This window comes from Dasypus novemcinctus, chromosome 16 (assembly GCF_030445035.2).
Source record: "Dasypus novemcinctus isolate mDasNov1 chromosome 16, mDasNov1.1.hap2, whole genome shotgun sequence".
Classification (NCBI taxonomy): Eukaryota; Metazoa; Chordata; class Mammalia; order Cingulata; family Dasypodidae; genus Dasypus; species Dasypus novemcinctus.
Genome location: NC_080688.1, coordinates 15098681 through 15121303, shown reverse-complemented (window position 1 = coordinate 15121303; position 22623 = coordinate 15098681). Strand labels below are relative to the sequence as shown.

The following is a 22623-nucleotide window of genomic DNA, read 5'->3' as shown; positions in this document are numbered from 1 at the left end:
CACCATGAAAAAAAGACACAGAGAAGAGACAACATGAGATGCAGTGAACTAGGGAGGTGAGGTGGAGCAAGTGAAAGATCACCTCCTTCTGCTCTAGTAGGTCCAATGATGGGTTCCTGGAACGGCCTAATGAAAATACCACAGACAAAGAAGAACACACAGTGAATGGACACAGAGCAGACAATGGGGGAGGGGGGACGAAATAAAAAGAAAAAAAAAAGACACACAGAGGAATAGAAAGAGCACCACAAACACAGAATAGGAATGAACTTTGATCCTGTGGTGCTGGAATGAGCATGACAGTCTATAGCTGACCTTGTGAAGGGACCAGAGTAGCTAAGCCTAGGAAGAAATAAGCCCTCCAGCCTGCAGCTCAGATCAGAAGAAGCTGGGCCCATGGAGTCTTAGGGGAAAGAGGAAGGCTGAACCCTCACAGACATTGCACGCCATCTTGCATTGTAGCAACAGAATTTTGTGAGGAACTAATCTTGATCTGGACTCTTTAGGCCTTGTGACTGTAAGCTTCCACCCCAAATAAATACCCTTTATAACAGCCAACAGAGTTCTGGTACTTTGCATTGACACCCCTTTTGGCTAACACACCCTCTTTAGAAGGGCTTGCCTAAGAAAAGGAAAACATGCTACAGGGTTGGTGATAAGCAACACCTGCTAATAAACTGTTTTGGGGTCAATAGAGATAGCTCATCAGATGGGACATGCACACCATAGTAATCAGCTTATATCTGCCCCTCCCCCCCCAACTTTGTAAGACTCTCCCATGTAAAAGGGGAACTTAACGTCAGTCAGTTGGAACATCTCCTCACTAGTCTCCATGTTCCTACTCCCTCAGAGGAGCTCCCTCCTGCTTTCTCAATGAGATGCTGCTGTGTGTGTGAATCGTTCAGTATAGCCACGAGATGAAGAGCCAATACAGCCTCTTGCATGAAGAGTTTTTATTTTATCACAAGGTACTAGGTTTTCAGACTTCTCCCAGGAGACCAATTCCTGTGCGCCCTGATGCTGCCTACAGCTCAGTTTTGGGGTGGGACCCTTCTGGGTCTCTGGGGCCCTTTGAGGAAGCCAAGTTCACAGCCTCCTGGATATCCTGGGCGGCCCTGAGGCCTGACTTGATGGCTGTGTCAATCCAGCCGTGGGGCAGGGACGTGTGCTCGCCGACAAAGTAGATCCGCCCTTGAGGTTGGCAGAGTTCCCGAACATAGTCCACGTATTGGTAGGGGGTGAAGGAGGCAAAGGCGCCCATGGAATAGGGGTCCTGGCTCCAATCCTTGACCTTGGAGTAGGGGCACAGGGCCTGGAGCTCCACCTTGGGCCGGTTGTGGATGGCAGCCAGGTCATCCAGGACGACATCCACCACTTGGGCAGGGTCCATTGCAGTGAAGATTGAGCTGTCATTGTCCAGGGTGAAAGAGGCCAAGAGGACCCCTGTGCCATTGGGGAAGATGTGGCTGGGATAGATGATGAAGCGGGAAGGCCGGTCTGTGGTGGAGTAGCCACCAAAGATGATGTCACGCTCCCAGAAGCGCTGTGTGCAGGCCAGGGCCACCTTGGCAGCACTGTGGTAGTGGACAATACGCAGTGCATCCTCTTTGCTTGGGGAGAGGGGTGGCTGGAAGCGGAGCAGCCGGGCTGCCCTGGTCGTGGTGGCCACGACGACATAGTCCGCAGTCAGCAGTGCTCTTGGCCGCAGAGGGTTGGGGGTCTGGTACCTGATACGAACGTGGTCACCTGACACCGCCACCTCCTCGGCTGGTGAGTGGAGCTGGACAGTCCTTGGCAAGAGGGAGTCGTGCAGGGCAATGGGGAGCTGGTCAAAGCCTCCGGTAATTTCATCAAAGCTGAGGATGAATAGGCAAGAAAGAGGGAAATGAGCTGATTGGCAAGGCCATTGGGGCTAGACATGGGCTGAGTCCTTTAAAGAACTTGCTTGGGCCCAGGGCTAGAGAGATGAGCAGTTGGAAGAAGGAAAACAGGCAAGGCCAAATGACCATTAGCTACAAGGGGCTAGTGAAAGGGGCACCTTCAGGCTGACAGGTCAGACAAAGGCCTCCCCTGTGGGCAGGTCCGGCCCCGTGCTGGGTACAAGATTTAGAGGATGCACAGTGGTCTGGCACCCAGCCACTCCCCCCTTGCCCCTTTGGGTGGCCATCTCCATACAGTGCTCCAAAGCCCCATGTCATGGCCAGGATTCTCAGTCACAGGGCTGACAAGGACACAAGACCCTTACAGTCACTCTCAGCCCCTTCTATAGAATGCCCTTTGTGAGAGCCTAGCACAGGGTGGGCTCTCTATGCATGAAGTTGTAGTACCACTAAGATTCCCCATTCAGGAGCAGATGTGGCTCAAGAAGTTGAGTGCCTGCTTTCACACAGGAGGTCCCAGGTTTGATTCCCCATGCTTCCTAAAAACAACAAAAACAACAAACTAAAAAATGTCAGGGGAGCCGATGTGGCTCAGTAGTTGACTCAGAGTAACCTGTGTGGCTCAGTAGTTGACTCAGGGGAGCCTATGAGGCTAATAGTTGACTCAGGGATGCTGATGTGGCTCAGCAGTTGATGCAGGGTTGCCGATGTGGCTAATAGTTGACTCAGGGTAAAAAACGTTGCTCAGTAGTTGACTCAGGGTAACCTATGTGACTTGGTAGTTGACTCAGGGGAGCTGATGTGGCTCAGTAGTTGACTCATGGTAACCTATGTGGCTTAGCAATTGACTCAGGGGAGCTGATGTGGCTCAGTAGTTGACTCAGGGTAACCTATGTGGCTTAGCAGTTGACTCAGGGGAGCTGATGTGGCTCAGTAGTTGACTCAGGGTAACCTATGTGGCTTAGCAGTTGACTCAGGGGAGCTGATGTGGCTCAGTAGTTGACTCAGGGTAACTTATGTGGCTTAGCAGTTGACTCAGGGGAGCTGATGTGGCTCAGTAGTTGACTCAGGGTAACCTATGTGGCTTAGCAGTTGACTCAGGGGAGCTGATGTGGCTCAGTAGTTGACTCAGGGTAACCTATGTGGCTTGGTAGTTGACTCTGGGTAACCTATGTGGAGCCGATATGGCTCAGCAGTTGACTCAGGGGAGCCAGTGTGGTTCAGTAGTTGAGCACCGGCTTCCCACTTACGAGGTCCAGGGTTATCCCCCAGCCCTGGTCTGTCTAGGGAGTCCCCTTCCCTTCCATCCTTCCTTCAAGCAGGCCTTGGCTTGAATTTAAACTGATTTGCCCAGACTACCTAAGTTGGGGGGTTGGCAGAGAGGACACTACTGGGGAAAGAAGAGGTCTGGAAGCTCAAATATCTGAGTCTGCTTGGCTCTCCAGCAACCACAGCCTGCCCTCCTCTTGATATCCACAGCCTTGTTTGTCCGAGTGGGGTCTCACGGAACCAGGGAGCACATACTCCATTTTATTTCACCTTTACAGCCCCAGAGTGGATGGCTAGATGCCAGTAGGCTGGGGGCTGTGGGTCCAGATCCATCCTCCCTAGTGCATCTTTCTGTGCTGAAAGCCTCAAGCTTGAGCTGTGGCCATCGTCCTACAACATCTGTAACCTCCTGGCACGATTGTCCCTTAGCCAGTGGTTCTTAAAGTGGGGTTCCTAGACCAGTACTATGTGCATCACTTGGGAACCTCAGGCCCGGTCCAGATCTCTGGAGTCAGAAACTCTGAGGGATGGGACTTCCAAAGCTTGAAAACACCTGCTTTCACCCCTTGCTCCCCTATCTGTTCCGTTGGGGATCCTCACCTGCTCTAACAAGTTCTTCCACCACTCTTCTGGTTAGTAACCCACACACCCATGCCCATTCTCCCACCTCCCACTCCAATCCCTACGTTTGGTTGTAGAAGGAGAGGATCCAACGCAGGCTCTCCATGAAGGCCTCGCAGTAGGCAATATCGACATTCATCAGGTCTCCGATCATCTGCATGGCCCCGCGGCTCAGGTTCCCCACCTTGATCAGGAACTCCTGCAGCCGCATGCAAAGGGACAGAAGGAGGGTCAGGGTGTCTGTGGAGCTGAGGGCCAGAGACCGCAAGCACCAGAAAGGATCAGGGTGGGATGGCAGGACAAGGGTGCACTCAGCTGGGCACAGAGCTCTGAGAACTGTGCTCAGAGCTATTAACACGGCTGTGGAGGCCATGGCCACTGGAGGCTCTGAGGGGGGAGAGGGAGGAAGAGGGGAAATTTGCGGGCATTTTCAGGACTCGGGAATTGTCCTGAATGACATTGCAATGACAGATACAGGTCACTGTACATCTGGTAAGAAATGTGCGGGAGAGAGCATAAACTGCATGTACACCACAATCATCGCTTAGTGGCAATGCTCCAAGGCGTGTTCATCAGTTGTGACACATGGACCACACTAATGGAGGATGTTGTTATTGTGGGAAAATGTGGGAGGGGAGGGAGCGGGGCATAAGAACAGCAAAAACAGAACAAAGGGTACTGAACTGCAAAGCAAGCCAAAGCTGCCGCATCTTCAACTTGCTTTCCCAGCCCTTCCCCACCGGTGTCTAACTGATTCCTCTTGGTGCCCTGAAGAAAAATGATTTAGTCCCGGCTCCAAAAAGATTAAGACTTCTAGGGAAACCTGCCATCTACTAGAGCACTTAAACCTTGGGCCTAAACTAAATGAAGAGCTATAATTAAAGAATTCCCCAAATATTCATGGGAGAATTTAGAATTCTTTTGGGTGCCTATGATCCAGGATTATCTGACCTTTATCAGCTTGTTCATGTGTTGATCCGAATTCTGATGCTAAATCCTGGATGGCAAAAGCTGGTCAGACCTGGAAAGGGACCTACAAAATTTCTCTTTCCATGATAAATCTGAAAGTCAAATAAGGCTGGGAAACAGGGCAAAGTTTTTACAAGATTACATGTCAGGGCAAAGAAAACCTTAAAAGTCTCCTCCACAGATTAAAATGGAAAAGCTTTACATCTCATATTAAACAAAGAAGTTCAACTTGTCCCATCTGCCAAGAACAAAAATTCTGATAACTAAATCCAAATGTTTTAAAAATTCAGGCATACTTAATCTAGGTAAACCTTTAGCAAACAGGACTAGTTGACTATTGTTAATCAAATAAAAAATAACTATGTCTTCTGAGTTATCCACATTAAGTGCAATATAACCAATTTTACATGGTAATAGGTTGCAATCTACTTGGGTATGTTCTTCCTAAATTTATACAGATTTGCTGATGAAATAAACTAGCATTGTATCTACTAGAAGTTTAAAATGATGAAAAATGTAAATCTGTGTTTAACCAAATTGAGATATTATTCTGACAAGCTTTATTTCAAGAGTTATTGTGTTTTGTAGAATGTTGACTTGAAGACGATTTCTAAGGTCATTTTCGTAATTTAAGTATGTAAGGAATACAGGATGAGTTTTGTTAAGGAAAAAGAGTAGTTTTGTCCAAAAGTAAATGGACTGGATGTTGCAGAATGAGAAATAGGAAAAGTGTAGGAAAAACACAAAGGAATATAAAAAGTTGTAGAGGATGTGGAGAAGTGGATTTTATTTGTCATGTTCAATGGTAAGATTTGAAAGGCTTATTTATAAGAATTTTTTAAAGGGCTTTCATATAAGATAACATTTTCATCTAAAATTAGAATTTGAATTTCTCTCTATTAAAATTGTAAAATTGTTTTGGATTATTGGCTGCTTTAGTGAGAGGTTATAAAAGCTTTTGCTTAACTATCTGAGTAACATGCCTAGAAAGCAAAGTTTCTATGTCATATCAGAATAGCTTCACTGATACTTATATTGACTTTATCATCCTCTTTTAAGAGGATGTCTTCTCACTTTAAAAAGAACTAAGTTTTTATTTCCTTTTTAAAAAACAATAATTTTACCTCCCATATTTAATTTTAAAATCTTTCATTATCACTTTCGATAAGTTGGTAAACAACTACTGTTTATCAGTGACCTATAATCCTATTTAGGATCTCCCTGACATATTTGCATTCTCAGAATCAAACACTAAGGGATACCCTTTGAAGACATGCCTGAATTTCCTTATCTTATTTTCAGTCTATTCTCTTATTCATCCTATACCCCTTCCAACTCCCAATCTCCACCCCAAAAATATCCTATCTTCAACATGGTCTCCTTTTTATAAAGTTTTAAATTTTTATTTTATTTTTTCCATGATTTCCTTTTATCTCCTATTTACCCTATTTTTGCACTATGTACTCCTATCTTGAACACAATTCCTTTGTATACCACCACAGAGCAAAGGAAACCATTCAGAATAAATTCTGGGTCCGTGCCCACCCCCCACTTTGTCCCCAAACAGGTATTCCTGTAATAGCCATATCCCTTTCACTTGCAGTCTTGGCACTGACAGGAAACATTAGATACACCCAACCAGATAGATCCTCTTTTTGGAATGACTGTGCTGGGCATTAAGAGCCCCCAGACTGGATGACAATGTGACCTCTTAATTCATCCCACAAGGCCAACCAAATCTTCATGTCAAGACCAGATAAAGATACCACAAGAAAAGAAATGACTGATCAATAACACTAATGACTTTAGATGCAAAAATCCTCAACAAATACCAGCAAATTGAATGCACTTTAAAAGAGTCAGAGGGAAGCAGACATGGCTCAACTGATAGAGCATCCGTCTATCATATGGAGGGTCCAGGATTTGATTCCCAGGGCCTCCTAATCCATATGGTAAGCTTGCCCATGCACAGCACTGCCACGCAAGAAGTTCTGTGCCACACAGGGGTGCCTCCGCATAGGGTGCCCCATGTTCAAGGAGTGTGCTGCACAAGGAGAGCCACCCTGCATGAAAAAAGCATAGCCCATTCAGGAGTGGCACCGCGCACACAGAGAGCTGGCACGGCAAGATGACACAAAAAAAAGAGATGTAGTTTCCCGGTGCCACCTGACAGTGCAAGCGGACACAGAACATACAGCGAATGGACACAGATAGCAGACAATGGCGGAAGAGGCGAAGGGGAGAAAAAAATCTTAAGAAAAAAAAAAAGAGTCATACACCATAATTAAGTGGGATTTATCCCAGGTCTGCAAGGGTGGTTCAACATAAGAAAGTCAATTAATGTAATACACCACATTAACAGAATAAAGGAAAAAAAACCCAAAACAATCCACACACATGATCATCTCAATTGATGTAGAAAGTCTCTGGAGGAAATTCACCACCCTTCTTGATTAAAACACTTATAAAATTAGGAATAGAAGTAACCTTGCTCAACATGATAAAGGGGATATGCAAAAAAACCCACTGCTAAGATTATATTTAATGGCGAAAGACTGAGAGCTTTTGCTCTAAGACCAGGAGCAAGACAAGGATGCTCACTGTCACTACTCTTATTCAACATTGTACTGGAAGTTCTAACTAGAAAAATTAAGCAAGAAAAAGAAATAGAGCACATCCAAATTGGAAAGGAAGAAATAAAACTTTCCCTATTTGTAGATGGCATGATTCTACATCCAGAAATTTCTGAAAAATCCACAACAAAGCTACTAGAGTTAATAAACAAATTCAGCAAAGTGGCGGGGTATAAGATCAACACGTAAAAATCAGTGGTGTTTCCACACCCTATTAATGAACAATTGGAAGAATAAATCAGGAAAAAATTCCATTTACAATAGCAACTAAAAGAATCAAATATGAAGGAATAAATCTAACCAGAGAGGTAAAGAACTTGTATACAGAAATCTGAAATGCATTGCTAAAATGAGTTAAATATGACCTAAACAAATGGAAGGACATGCCATGCTCATGGAATGGAAGTCTAAATATTGTTAAGATGGCAATTCTACTGAAAGCAATATACTCAAACGTTTCCCACTAAAAATTCCAGCAACCTCCTTTACAGAAATGGAAAAGACAATCATCATATTTATACGGTAGGTTGAGGGGCCCTAAATAGCCAAAGCCATCCTGAAAAAGAGGAACAAAGTTGGAGGATGAACACTTTCCAGTTATAAAACTTATTACAAAGCCACTGCAATAAAAATAGCCTGGTACTGGCACAAGAATAGACTGACCCTGGTATCAAAATGAGGGTTCAGAAATCAATCCTTTCACTTATTGAATTTGACAAGGGGGCAAAAACCACTCAACTGGGAAAGAGTAGTATCTTTAAAAAATGTGCTAGAAAAACGGGATCTCCACTCATTTGCAAAAGAATGAAAGTGGATTCCTACTAATGTGGGCTATGAGTGGAAGGCTCTTTGTCTCTTCAGAGATAACCTAAACTATCTGTAACTTGTGAGTGTGCGGTGATAAAAGGCTGCAGTCCTGCCCTTAGTAACCATGGCAAGGACTCCAGTCCCAAGAAACAGTTTATCAATGCAAAGTCTATAAACTTTAAGTATTCAGGGGAAATGTAAACCAAATACCCTAAAAGCTTATCTAGAATGCCTGAAGTCCATGCTAAAAGCTTACTTAAGATGTAGAAGATATATATGCTAATTCAAGCCTATTAAAAACGGAAATAAAAAGACCTTTTAGCCTTTCCTCTGTATAAAAAGAACTCAAAAATCTTGTTCCAGGCTCGGGATTAAAACAAAAAACTCCCGAGTCCGGCCAGCCATCAATAAATCATTTTTCCTTCTCAAAATCATTCCTGAGTCCTGGCCTCTCTATATGCAAATAATTAAACCTCTCTCAAATTCTACAACATTTTCGGTCCACGAAGGGATCGCAAACAAATCCAGAGACAGTAGCATTTTGCTGCCCCTTCCAAATCCCCGAGGAAGCCGGGAGGACTCGGGTGAACCCCAAATCTGGGTGTCCCTGGATTAAATTTAATCCAGAAAAGATGTTAGCTATACCAGAATCTTCCCGACAAAAATCGAGGGCAATGGAAGGTCTGAAGAAAAGGATTCTGGAAACGAAAAAGAACTCCAAACATGAAAGAATGTAAAACTCCCTGGGTGAGCACAGTCTAGAAAGCCCTAGCTTTAATTGGTAGGAAGGAGAGGCAGATCACCTCCCGAGAGAATCCTAGTAGCCCCAGAAAATTGGGGGAAAGCCGTTCTCTCTTGAGTCTGGAATAAGGAGAAAAACCAGGAAAAAGCCCTGGTGGTTTAGGTTTGTCTAACTGCATGTTAAAATCTGGTACTGGTCTTATATCCACTAAAGGAGTGGAGGCTTGATTTTAATAAAAAGGGTTGTTTATAGGTTCAAGTCCTAACGTCCTAGAAATTAGTCTAATATTAAAAAAAAAAACAACAACTTAGTTACAGGAAAATGAATCAGCTTTTCTAGTGGAGCTTGGTCTGGGTATAAAGTTAAACAGTAAAAAAAGTCTAGCTGAAATCTTTTGTTATGGTGCTAAATTATAAATGAATTCACTTTATACCAAATGTTAAGTGTTCTAAGGTTTTTGATGGCTGTAGGGGCAGCCATTCTGAAAAAATATATATAAAACTTGTGGGTCAAATTAGTAACCTTTGTGCTTCTGTCTGTGTCAGCTCAATGCTAGTGTTAGAGTTGTGTCATTATGTAAAGTAGAATTGAGTAGAGCTGGAGCCCTCCCTTGCCATTAGCAAAGAGGTGAAATAATTATGGAACAAAACTGAAAAGCCTGGATGTTTGCAGAGTCTAGATGTTTGTGCATACTCTGCTGTCTTGTCTCTGGTCTGGCCCTTTGCCGGGGCTTGGAGGCCATCTGTGTCCTCGCCACACACCCAAATTTGTTAGGGCTGTCCCAGCAGAGTGGCTGATTCCCTAAAAGAGCTGCCGAATTTAAGTAGGTTCTGTCTGCCCATTTTAACCAAAAGCTAGAAAAAAAAGAGCAGCTTGACCCCTTCTATTCATAAGCCACTTTCCTATTTGATTGTTGTGCACCCAACTGCCTGGAATGGGTGGGGGTGGGGTGGAAGTGAAGGGAGTAAAAAACAGAATCAAAATAAATGCAGTAAAGTTCCCTCCCTAGAGTGTCAAAGCCAAAATACGTTTGCATTCTGCCCAGGTTCTTAAAAGATATTGTAGAACTTTAAGTAAGAGAATATGTTCTGTCAAAGTAAAATTTGTCTTAAAAGTATAAATAATTATAAAAGTTTAACAAATCATTGTTTAAATTAACGTATTCAAATGGCTAATTGCAAAAAGTCATTATTAAACAAAAACTGAATTAATAACAATAATAAAAAGTAATTTTATAACAAAAAAACTTTTCTTTAGCAGCCAGCCTCCCCTGCCAACCTGCTTCCAAAAAACTATTTCTAATATTACATGCTACTAAGTATTTAAAGTAAAAAAAGTTCATTATTTTAACAAGCTTATTTAGTATTAATGGGAATTATATATTGTAAAAAATTTGCCTGGTAACATATAAAATATGTTTTTATTTTTAAGGAAACAGAAAATGATTTTGTCCTAACATAAAATAATTGATTATTGGAAAGAGTCAAGTGTGGAACAAAACCTAAATGAATACTAAAAGTGTAGGCTTGTGGAAAAAAATTTTTATAATTGAAATTAAATAAAATCAATATACAAAAAAAAATCTGTTTTATCAAAATAGCTTCTTGTGCTTTAACCTCATCATTTCCTCAGTGTTTAGAAAAAAAAAGTCTTATCTCTTTTAAAAAACATTATGTTCTAAAAATCAAATCCTGAAAAGTAGCTTTTTCTTTCAAACTAACTGCGAGAGGTTTATTCTTTTACCTTAAAAGAAAAATTAAAATGATAGTTAAATTCATTTAATATATTAGAAGTCAAATAAAAAGTGTTTAAAAGTGTTATAAAATTCACAAGTTTTAAAAAAATTAATAAAAACTGTAACTAAGAGTTAAAATCATTTATAAATGCATATATATTAAAAAACAGCAGAAAAATAATAACTAAAATTATAGCTAAGTGAATTTAGCTTAAACTATTATTTAAGTGTAAAGTCTAAACTAATCTTTCCTTTGTTTATGGTTACTTCAAGCCTAACCTCACCCCTTGCCTTTGCCTATAGTTTTTTTCATAATAGCTTCTGCCCCTACAAGGCAAAATAAAGCTAAAACATCACTGTCTCCTGTCCTAGTATTAGTAACCCTTTCTCTCATGAATTCAAGTATAAACTAAATAAATTGCTGCCTGATAAAGTTAAACAACCACTGAAGTTTTATTATCTCCAAAATCAAAAAAAAAAAAAAAAAGAGGAAAAAGTCTCCTGCCCTAACAGTCAGGGCTTCTAAGAGTGGCAATTCATGAGAAAAACCAGTCTGCCTCCCTGAGGCTTCAAATAGCCTCAATAAATATATATAAGATTAATCTTGTTGCTTATCCAAAATTCTGCTAAATTCAAAGTAAAATATAAAGTTCTAAAATAAAAAATAGTGCTAAAGCATTAAAAACATTTTAGTTACAATCCATTAAATTAAAAAAAATGTTGTATAAAACTGCAGTCATAGTGCAAATTAAAAAAAGTTTCAAAAGTCTTTAAAATGTTTTGCAGTCACACTTGTTTTTTAAAGTAACTAAAGTTACATTTTTGTGTCAAACTATTCATGTCTGCCTATTTGCTCCAATTGTTAAATATGCTGTTATAGAAGTAATATATATTTTTAACCCCAAATTAAGCTAAATAGTATATAAAATAAAGCAAATTATGAGTAACATCAACAAGTTATTTCTTTGTCTCTTTGTATCTGCCCATTTGCTCAGTGTGTATCTTCATACATCAGAGTAATATCAAATTAACAAATAAAAATTCTTAAAGAAGCTCAATTCAAATTAATAAAAACATATTTAATTTTTAATAATTTGAAAATTAAATATGCAGTTATATATGTAAGTAAATATTCTTAAAGGCCAAATTAAACTAAGCAAAATGAAAAAGTCATATAAAAATCTAATCATAAAAACAATTAAAACAGGGCCTCCTCTTTGCAAGAGCTTTAAAGGCAAAACTAGGTGTAGCAAATTAAACATATCTGCTAGGCTAGGAAATTAAAAATCAGTTTGCCCTGTAATTTCCCAGTGTAAACCTTTTGTCAACCATAAAATGTAAAAACAAAAATTAATTTTCACATAAAGAAAGAAAAAGTTAATTAGTGTAACCTGGCACCCTGCTGCCTCAGTCTCCCACTCCCGAGTTGAACAGCAGTAGAAAAAACCAGCTTAAGCCAATCCTATGGGCAATAAAAGAATACCCAAAAAGTAGCTAGGTCAGAGCCACTTCAGCACTAAATTCTATTCCTTATTTAACAAACGAGAGCAAGTAAAAGCTAAAATGATTGAAATGTAATAAAGGAAGCAGTTAAATCACAAACTTTTGCAAGAGAAAGTTAAATCTTCTCAAATAAGCTATAACTTATAAAGTACCCAACCCATAAAAAAACAGAGGAAGAGCTTGAATGCTAGGCCTACGAGTGTAAATTGTGTCATTTTTCTTTGTTCGAGGCGCCAGCCATATCTGGCTCGGCGCCGCTTATTGCACAATTAAGAATAAATTATTTTCTTCTTCTCCACAATCTGGTGAGCCTTATTTTCTTCCAAAAAATTTCTTCCCAACAAAATAAAAGTAATTAGTGGCTCTATTAACAAATTTCAGTAAGTAAAGTCCATAAAAACTACAGAAAAATCTTTCCTAGGTTATAATTAAACAAATTAAGTAATTGTGTAATGTGTTTTAAAACCTGATAATCAGTATGCTTTTAAAATTATTCATTTTCATAACTTAAACAAAGGAAAAAAGTTTTTAGCTTCCTATAAGAAAAAAGAAAAACATTCCTTAAATAAACTATAATCGTTTCAATTTTATTTAACTTGAGTATAATCTCCCATAGCTAATTTAGAAGCTAAATTAACACTATATGTACAAAATCTTTAAACTAATAAAAATTATAAGTTCACATTAGTAAAATTAAGCCAAAGAAAAAATTGTAAATATGCTCTCTTAAGTAGAGTAAATTTCTTTAGTTAGTAATTGTAATCAAATAAATTTATTTAAACATAAAGTAGCTAGTCAATCTAGTTATAATCAATTATAAAGAGTTTATAAAACATCTTCCAAACTAAAAATGTTCAAATAGTTCTAGTTCTAAAAGTCATTGTTAACTAAAAGGCAGAGAGGAAGGATGTGGCTTTCACTCTTGGGGATCCCTGACCAATGGGAGGGTGATTTCTGGGCACAGGTTCCCTCTGAGATCTGGGACCACCTCAATGCTGAACATCCCTAACTTCTGCCTTGAACCTGGGGAGGGGACTGAGCCCTGCTTGATGGGGTGTGGGCTGCAGGAAGGGAGGTTCCAGGGGGACTGACCTTGGTGGAGAAGGAGTCATATTTCGCCAGCAGCTGGCTGCAGGTGGTACCTTGCTTCAGCTCTTCCTCCACCTGGGCATGGGGAAAAGAGAGAAGGAGAGATGCTGGGGACTGGTGCCCATCAGACCTGAAGGCTCTGTGCATGCCCCTTGGCCCATCCCCATCCACTCCCTTCTAATTGTGCAGGCACGTGAGACTTGCTACATGAGTTCAGGTGGTGAAAACCTAACCTCTGGTTCTGGACAGACGATGAGGGTTGTGGAGGTGAGGGCCAGGCCATTATACTGGAGTTCTGGAGGAGGAAAGTCTACCACCCTCTTGCTGTGTGGGGCACACTTCTTTAGTCTTAACCAGGTCACGGTGAATGGTACAGGAATGGCTGGGGCCCCTGGTTGTGGTAGTAAAGCCGTTGGAAGCAGGGCTTTTGAGGAGGCTGTTCAGTTAAGGCGTGACCCATCACTCTCATTCAGGATGGGTCTCTTTTTTTGAGTATTTATTTTTTTAACAGTATTTTTTTGAAGATACAATAAATCACAAAAAATGTTACATTAAAAAATATTAGATTCCCACATACCCCACCTCCCACCCGCACTCCTCCCACATCAACAACTTCTTTTATCACTGTGGCACATTCACTTCATTTGGTGAATACATTTTGCGGCACTGCTTCACCACATGGATTATAGCTCACATTGTAGTTTGACACCCTCCCCCAGTCCATTCAGTGGGTTATGGCAGGATAGATAATGTCCAGCACCTGTCCCTGAAATATCATTTCTGACAACTCCAAGCCCCGAAAACGCCCGCACATCACATCTCTTCTTCCCTCTCCCTGGCCTCAGCAACTCCTGTGACCACTTTCTCTTTTGATGAGGCTGTCTAGTTAATGTGTGGCCCACCTCATTGAGGAAAAGTCTTCATCCTGTTTTTGGAGGCCTTTACAAGAGGATAAACACAGAGAGAAAGCCACAGCAGTGATGAAACCCAGGGAGAAGGGAGAGACCAGCAGGTGCCACCATGTACCCTGCCGTGTTACAGAGGAGCCAAGGATCGCCAGCAGCCAAGCTCCAGGAAGAAAGCATCGCCTTGATGAGGCCTTGATGTGGATATTTTCCTGACCCTGAACCGTAAGCTCATAAATTTCCCTTGCTTAAGTCGAACTCATTTCATGGCAGGTGCTTTGCACAATCTAGGAAATGAAAATGTTGCCCCTGAGCTGCTGAGTAAGGCTCCAGTTGAGCTGTCCAAGGGCTGGGCGTGTCCCTGCAGAGCCTCTGCACCATCTTGGCAAACCCAGGCTGTGGGCAAGGCCTCGCAGGAGCGCAATCCTGTGAAACAGCCTGGCTCCTCTGCAGGGAATTCAAGGGGTTTTCAAAGCAGAGGGAACCCCAGCTCAACAGAGAAAGGTGAGCAGCTACCACAGGTAGCTTCTGGCATTGCTCCTCCTCTCTAGCACTCATTTGACTTGACGATTCTTATCACCCCGGCCCTCACCACATTTCCAGGACTTTTACATTCACACGCTCACTCGTTTCATCCTCACCACCAACCTGTGGTCATTCTACAGAAACCAGGCAGAATCAATGGCCTACTATAAGTTCAACTGTGTCCCCCCAAAAGAAGAGTCCAAGTCCCACTCCTACATCTATGAAGAGGCTATTTAGTTAAGATGAGGTAAAACCCAGGTTAGTGTGGGCCTTAAACCAATGTGACTGGTGTCCTTATAAGAAGAAGAAATTTAGGCCCGGACAGAGAGAAGATAGCCATATGATGGAAGGCAAGGTAGAGTTAGACCTCAAGCCCCTGGCAGATTCCTGCAGACTTCAGCACCAGCATGGCCCTGGGGACACACTGATTTTGGATTCTGGCTTCCAGAACTGACAATATGTTTCTGTGGTTTTGAGTCACCCCAGCCTGTAGCAGCGCTGACAAATGAGGCCACAGGCAGAAGCAGCTGGGGCAGTGTTTGAAGAGTCTGGGTTCTAGTGCACCTACCTAACACCTCGATTGGGAAGACAGTTTTAATGGAAGCTCTTTTTTATTCTATTTTACTTTATTAAAAAAATTCTTTTTAAAATGTTACATTAAAAAAATAAAAGAGGTCCCCATATACCCCCCAGCCCCCTCAACCCACTCCTACCACATTAACAACCTCTTTCATCATCATGGGACATTCATTACATTTGGTGAATACATTTTGGAGCACTGCCGCACCACATGGATAGTGGTTTACATTGTAGTTTACACTGTCCCCCAGTCCACCCAGTGGGCCATGGCAGGACATACAATGTCCAGCAACTGTCCCTGCCGTACCACCCAGGACAACTCCAAGTCCTGAAAATGCCTTCACATCATATCTCTTCTTCCCTCTCCCTTCTCTCAGCAGCTACCGTGGCCATTTGCTCCACATCAGTGTTACAATTTCTTCCATTACTAATCACAATAGTTCCATAGTAGAATATCAGTAAGTCCACCGTAATCCATACTTTATTCTGCCATCCTGTGCACCCTGGGATGGTGATGTCCTCTCTATCTCTATATCGAGAGGGTGCTTAGATTAATGGAAGCGCTTTAGCTTCCTGCACAAGTTCAGTGTCGGTGCTGGGATGTGGAGATGCTGGGGTGTCGGAGCCTGCTGAGCACAGGTCTGAGTTGGGTGTGAAAGAGGGAAGGAGGACAAATATCAGAGCAGTAGATGCCCCTATGGCTGGGCCTAGGGTCTGGGCAAATGAGAGAGAAATCAGAGGAGGTGGCGACCCAGGAGCGCCCGAGGCTCACGGGGAAGGGTCAGGGGCCTTCCACGCATGAGGGCGGCCTGCGCCCGCCTCCACTCACCTTCTGCAGGGACTTGATGAACAGCTGCTCCGCCGTCTTGCCCTCCTCATCCGCCTTGAGGCGGTAGTCCAGCAGGTGGGGACGGGCCTCCACCTCCCTAACCTGCCGCCGCACCCCATTGACCAGCACCCAGGTCCCCAGATTGTGCATGATGAACTTATTGAGTTTCAGCCCCAGCTTCCTGATGAACTCACGGGACAGCCTGTGGGGTGAGTCAGAGAGGGCTGAGCCAGGACTGGGAAGCTGCTGGCCACCTTCCTGCTGGCGGAGCATGCCGCCTGCCACTTCCTTGCCCTCAAGGATTTCCTGGGGCCACCCAGGCCTCAATGCACAGGTGGGTTGCTCCTGAGCAGCAGGGCCCCTGGGCACCCCCCCCCCCCCCTAGTGCTCTCTGGTCTCTCCACACCTCTCAGCCCCTCCTTGCTGGCTGCAGTTCCTGGGACTCCAGCTCTGGCCGTCTGTTGGCTGCGCCACTTGGACACCACAGGCATCTTCCTCTGGTCTCTAACAGGTCCTCTGCTTGACCAGCTCTGCTCTGAAGGGCAGGGTCTCCCGTACAGTTAGCCGCCCCAAGCCAATGCCCAGGTGTCCCTCCTGGAGCCCCAGCCTCCCCAGGGGGCGCCCAGGCCTTCGTGCCCAGGAGGGCACCTTGCTACTCCTGCCATCACAAACACTGCCCTCTGCCTCTTCAATCCCAGTTACCTTCGGCAACTGTGCCCTTCTAGAGAGGCAGAGAAGAATCAGTTCTGCTCTCAGTTAAATATCCTGCCATAACCCACTGAATGGATGGGGGACAGGGTAACCTACAATGTAAAGTATAATCCATGAGGTGAAGTAGTGCTCCTAAAAGTATTCACCAAATGCAATGAATGTGTCACAATGATGAAAGAGATTGTTGATGTGGGAGGAGTGGGGGGTGAAGGTTGGTATCTTATATTTTTTAATGTAACATTTTGTGTGATCTATGTATCTTTTAAAAACAAATAAAAAATATTTTTAAAAAACACAACAAAACTGGTGCTAGGGAGTGTAAACTACAAGTAAACTGTAGTCCATGTGGTGTAGCAGTGCTCCAAAAAGTGTTCACCAAATGCAATGATAGCGCTACAATGATGAAAAAGGTTGTTGAACAGATGAATGGATAAACAAAATGTGGTACATACATACAATGGAATACTACTCAGCTATAAGAAGGAATGCAGTACAGACACATGGAATAACATGGATGAATCTTGAGGACCTTAGGTTGAGTGAAGCAAGCCAGGCATTGAAGGACAGATACGACATGACATCTCTGATATGAAATAAGCAAACCAAGCTGTCTCAGAGAGCTAGAGACTGGATGATAGGCTTACAGGAAATTGGGGGTGGGGGGTGGGGAGAGGAAATTTGTGAGTTGATGCCTACCAGGGTGAAATCTATGATAAAGTGGAGGTAAGTAGTTCAGTGAAGGGACACGATGGGGGCATAGGATACTTTTGAGTGGGGCTTTGCAGGCTTGAGGGGGGCTTGGGTTGGGCGGGTGGGTCAGATGGCCCAAAGAATTGGGGGGAGGACTGGGGGGAACATTTGAACAAGGGAGATTGTTAGGTATGTGGTTGAAACTACAATGTTGAGAAAACTCTTTAGAAAATATAATAAAGAAGGGTTACCTGCTTAAGGTGCTTAAGGGGAGCGTCTGGCAGAGGGGCAGGCTTCTAGGGAGTGTGTGAGTGCTCATCTTGTCATAGTGTGTTATATCATTGTTATATCATTGGGTGGAGACCCATACAATGAGTGGTAAGGTATACCAATATGCTGGGGAGGCCTGAAGTTCTGGAAATAAAGGAAATTGTGTCTCCCAAGTGAATTGGTGGCTCCCAGTGGGGGAGAGTGTAATATGTCAAGCCCTCAGCATTGTTGCAAGTATCTGTGAATCTGGGCCTTCAAACAGTGAAGAATGGTTGTCACTGTGGGCTCTGAGGGGAGGGGAGAGAGGAATAAAATAGATGGAAGCAGGTAACTGGGAGGGCAATGGATGTGTTCCACAAGATCATGCAATGATGGATATAGGACATGTTAAATTTCACCAAAAATGTATGAAAGTCTATAGGCTAAAATGTAAACTGTAATGTAAACCATAACATAACTGAAAATTTAGAAAAGTATAGAGTCTAAAATATAAGCCATAATGTAAACCCAAATGGAACCATGATTGGTAGCTCTGTTTCAATATCTTTACATCAACTGCAGCAAATATAACATGAACATGTAGAAAGATCATAGCTGGGGAAGGGGGAAAAGAGTTGGATGTTGGATATATGGGAGTCCCCTATGTTGCATATCTGAATTACTGTGATCTAAACCCTTTTTGAAGACAAAATTAAAAAGTAGGAAAAATAAAAGGAGGTAGACACTAAGGAAGAAACAAAAAAAATTGTCTTACCACTGTACCTACAGGGAAACAACTATTACAGTGATGAAAGGCAAAGTGTCAAAAACAATGTTTTATGATATTTTTCATTTATTTTTACTTTATTTTAATTACTCTAAATTAGTATGTATCCTATTTCTAATCTTTAAACCTACCACTACTATTTCATTTTCCTATTAATTGAATTTGGCAATATATTAGGCTTAATTTTTGAAGTTTTAGACCATAGGGGTGTTCAACAATGGCAGGGGAGGAACACTGGCATGGGGTGTTATTGATGGGGGACATGTGGTTGGGAGGGAGTTCTCTGGGGCATATACATCGGGTACATAAAAATGTTCAGACATATGTAGGATAGTAGTTACAGTTACAAATAACAACTACGGGAGTGCTGAGTTCCTAGACAGGGGAGCTCTGTCACATTCCCCAATGGAACAACAACAAACCCCCATGTGCAACAGCAAAGACCAGGGAAGGTGGATGGTCCAACAATGAGCCCTCGATATTGATTACTATGCTTATGTTCTGTGTACCTGAAAGATGAACTAAGCCTAGACTGCAGGGTGCCTAAGAGTTACCTCCTGGGAGTCTCCATGTTGCTCACATGTGGCCACTCTCTAAGCCAAACTCAGCATGTAAATGCATTACCTTCCCCCTCACCATGGGACATGACTCCCAGGGATGAGCCTCCTTGGTGCTGAGGGATTAGTACCAATCACTAATGGGTGATGCATCTAGAAAAAAACCTGGAATGAAAGGGGGATTGGTAAAGACAAATGAGATTATATGGCTAAGAGTCTTCAAAAAGAGTCAGGAAGTCATCACTGGGGTCATGTTTATGCATGCCTCAGCGGGATCCCAGAGACAGCCAAAGTAGATACAACCCCAGTTACTGGTGCTCCTGAGGGCTATGGAGAAACACAGTTTCTGTGGTTATGGCAGTTTGCTCTGGAGTTCAGTGCCTTGTCAATGGGCCCTACTTTGGAATTTGTGCTCCTGAGTGTGATAGAGTTGGACTCAGAGGTGATCTTTCTACACATGTTTTTTGTGTCACTTTTACTGAAACTATGATTGGTGAGGGGGTTGGTGTATACCCAGGAGACTTGACTGTCTGGACTGGCCATGTGCCCACTGGGCCCTGAGCCTCAGCAGAGTTGCGACTCCTACTCTCCAGTTTGTTGGACTTACAGAGGTCAGCTAACAGGGAGCTGAAGATGGTCAACCACCATACCAGGAAACAGAATACCTACACCTCCAAGCATGAGAATTATAGCCATCAACCATGTGGGATCTAAGCACCCTCTCGATATAGAGGTGGAGTGGACATCAACATCACAGGGTACACAGGATGGAGGAATAAAACATGGATTAGTGTATTTACTCTTATTCTACTATAGAACTGTTGTGACAAGTAATGGAAGAAACTGTAGCATTGATCTTGAGAATGTGGCCATGGTAGTTGCTGAGGGCAGAAGAGGGAAGAAGAGATGAGATGTGGGGACATTTTTGGGACTTGGAGTTGTCCTAAATGATACTGCAGGGTCACATGATGGACATTATATATCCTGCCATAACCTACTGAAGGAAATGGGAGAGAGTGAAAACTATGATGCAAACTCTTATCCATGTCATGCAGCAGTGCTCCAAAATGTATCCACCAAATGCAGTGAATGTGCCACAATGATGAAAGAAGTTATTGATGTGGGAGGAGAGAGGGGTGGGGAGTGGGGTGCATGGGAACCTCTTATATTTTTTAGTATAACTTTTTTTGTGATCTATGTATCTTTTTAAAAAAAGGAATTTAATAAAAAAAGAATTTACAAAATATGTTGAGGTCAGAGGAGTGAGAGTGTGGGTTGTGGGTATATGGGAACCTCATATTTTTTATGTAACATTTTTTGTGATCTCTGTATCTTAAAAAAAGACAATTTCATAATAAAAAAAGAGTTTGTTGATGTGGGACGAGTGGGTGTGTGAGTGTGGGTATATGGGAACCTCATATTTTTTTCTGTTTTCAATAGCTTAAAAACATTTTTTAAAAAGATACATAGATCATACCCATGTTACATTAAAAATAATTTTAATGGAACATTTTTGTGATCTATGAATCTTTTTAAAAAAGGAAATTTAAAAAATAAATTAAAAAAAGACAAAGAAATATGAGGATCCCATATACCCCACTCCCCACACCCTCTACTCCTCCGACATCATCAAATTCTTTCTTATATTTTTTAATGTAACATTTTGTGTGATCTATATATCTTTTTAAAAGCAGACAATGAAAATAATTTCATTTAAAAAAACAAGCAAAACCGGGTGCCCGGAGAGGCTCTGCAAGTGACCTGGGACCCGGTAATGATTTAAGACCGATTCTGAAGCTGAGGTGGGTGGTCCTGCTTCGCAGTCACCCGCAATCCTGTGGAAGCATTGTGCCTGCCCTATGCCTCTTGGCCCCTGTGCTGACCCCGCCCTGTCCTTCCCAGCTGCCCCGCCAGTCTCCCCACACTTACTTGTGGTTGCTGGGAATCCTCATGGGACCAAGGTCCACGTACCACTGGGTTCCAGGCACTCTGTGTGTTTCAATTCTGCCACCTACATGCCCCGAGGCCTCCAGGACAGTCACCTAGAAGGACAGACCTTGCCTGGCCTCACCAAACCCAAACACATCCCTCCCAAACCCTCTACTTGGTTCTGGGAGGGTCACCCAGCTGCCACAGCCCTTGCTTGCCTCTCCTAGTTAGAACTCAGTTTAGAACCCAGTAGTCAGACCAACCAGTGCCCCTCGCCCTGCCCTTGCCTAGACCCCTAAACCCATCGCTTGCTCTAGTTTCGGGGGACGTCCCACCTGCTCTTCCCCCCCACCCCACCCCAGAGGCCTCCTGCACTCCGAGTGTACCTGGTGGCCCGCGTCTTGCAGGGTCTTGGCGACAGGGTCTTGGCCCGGCCATGCCCGCTCCAATCACCAGGATGCTTTTCCTCTCTGCTGTCTGCCCCAGCCCGTCCTTGGCCAGCTGCACCATCTCTTCATACTGGGGGTCCTCGAAACATTTCAGTAGCTGGCTGCTGAAGGCCCGGGCACCTGGGGTTACCGTGGACAGGAGCAAAAGCGACAGCCACCCTGGGTGCATGGCGGTGGAGGCAGCAGTCAGGAAAGGGGCCGGGAACACAGAGGAGCACTTGCTCCGAGTGCAGGTTACGTCCCTGCACCTGTGATGCAATAGTGCATCACTGCCATTCGCCTTCCTCCTTCCTCCGTGGCGCTTCAGGCACAGGGATGGCCCTGCCTGCCCCACGCCTCTCTCTGCTAGCTTCTGTTGTCCCTTTGCATATTCCCCTCTGGGACAAGGACCTCCGCCCAGTGGGGGGCTGCCCATCTTTCCCTCTCCCCTCTCCAAGTAGACAGACTGTACCACTGGTAATTGCAGTGAGAAGACTCTGACTCATCTGGAGCTGTGGAAGGACAGGAGCGAAGATGAGGTGTGTGATGGCCTTATTTGATAATACAACAGGATCTGAGATATGGAAGGAAGATCCTTTCCAAGTCCCGGAGAGCCACTGGCTCTTCTTCCACGTTATGGGTTGGTGAGTGTTCCTGCGCCTCCGTTTCCCAGAAAGCCTCGCCTCGCTGAGGTAAAAGAGGTTGTTGATGTGAGAGGAGTGGGGTGAGGGGGGAACCTCATATGTTTTGAATGTAACCTTTAAAAGAAAATAAAGAAGAGAAACAAAACAACAAAAACCAAAAACCAAAACGAAACAAAAAAGCAGCCACAGATGACAGGTAAACGAATGAGTATTCCAATAAAACTTTAATTACAAAGACAGAAAAGAAAAGAATGTTCCAGATGGAAAGACTGTATTTCCATCTGCCTCTGGACATTTGCTTGTTTTCTCCTGACTTGGCTTCAAGGAAGGACATGCTCTACCTCCTAGGACCTTACAACCTTCCCTGTGAGCCCTAGGAAAGGCTGCTTTTCCATTTTCCTTGGTTTCTTGTTGCTGTTCCTTTCCAAGCTAATACCCTTGACCTCATTTCCCTCTGAATCTTTCCCCACTGTGGGAAAACTAGGGAGGCTGGCTTGGCCTCACTCCCTCTTGCCTTAGGAAATACGTGCTCATTTTGGTGC

The 22623-nt window shown here is 43.3% G+C and overlaps 1 pseudogene; it reads right to left on the bottom strand.

Moving 5' to 3' along the window:
* Nucleotides 1-949: 949 nt before the first annotated feature.
* Nucleotides 950-21627, bottom strand: LOC101425232 (L-amino-acid oxidase-like; annotated as a pseudogene).
* Nucleotides 21628-22623: the final 996 nt, after the last annotated feature.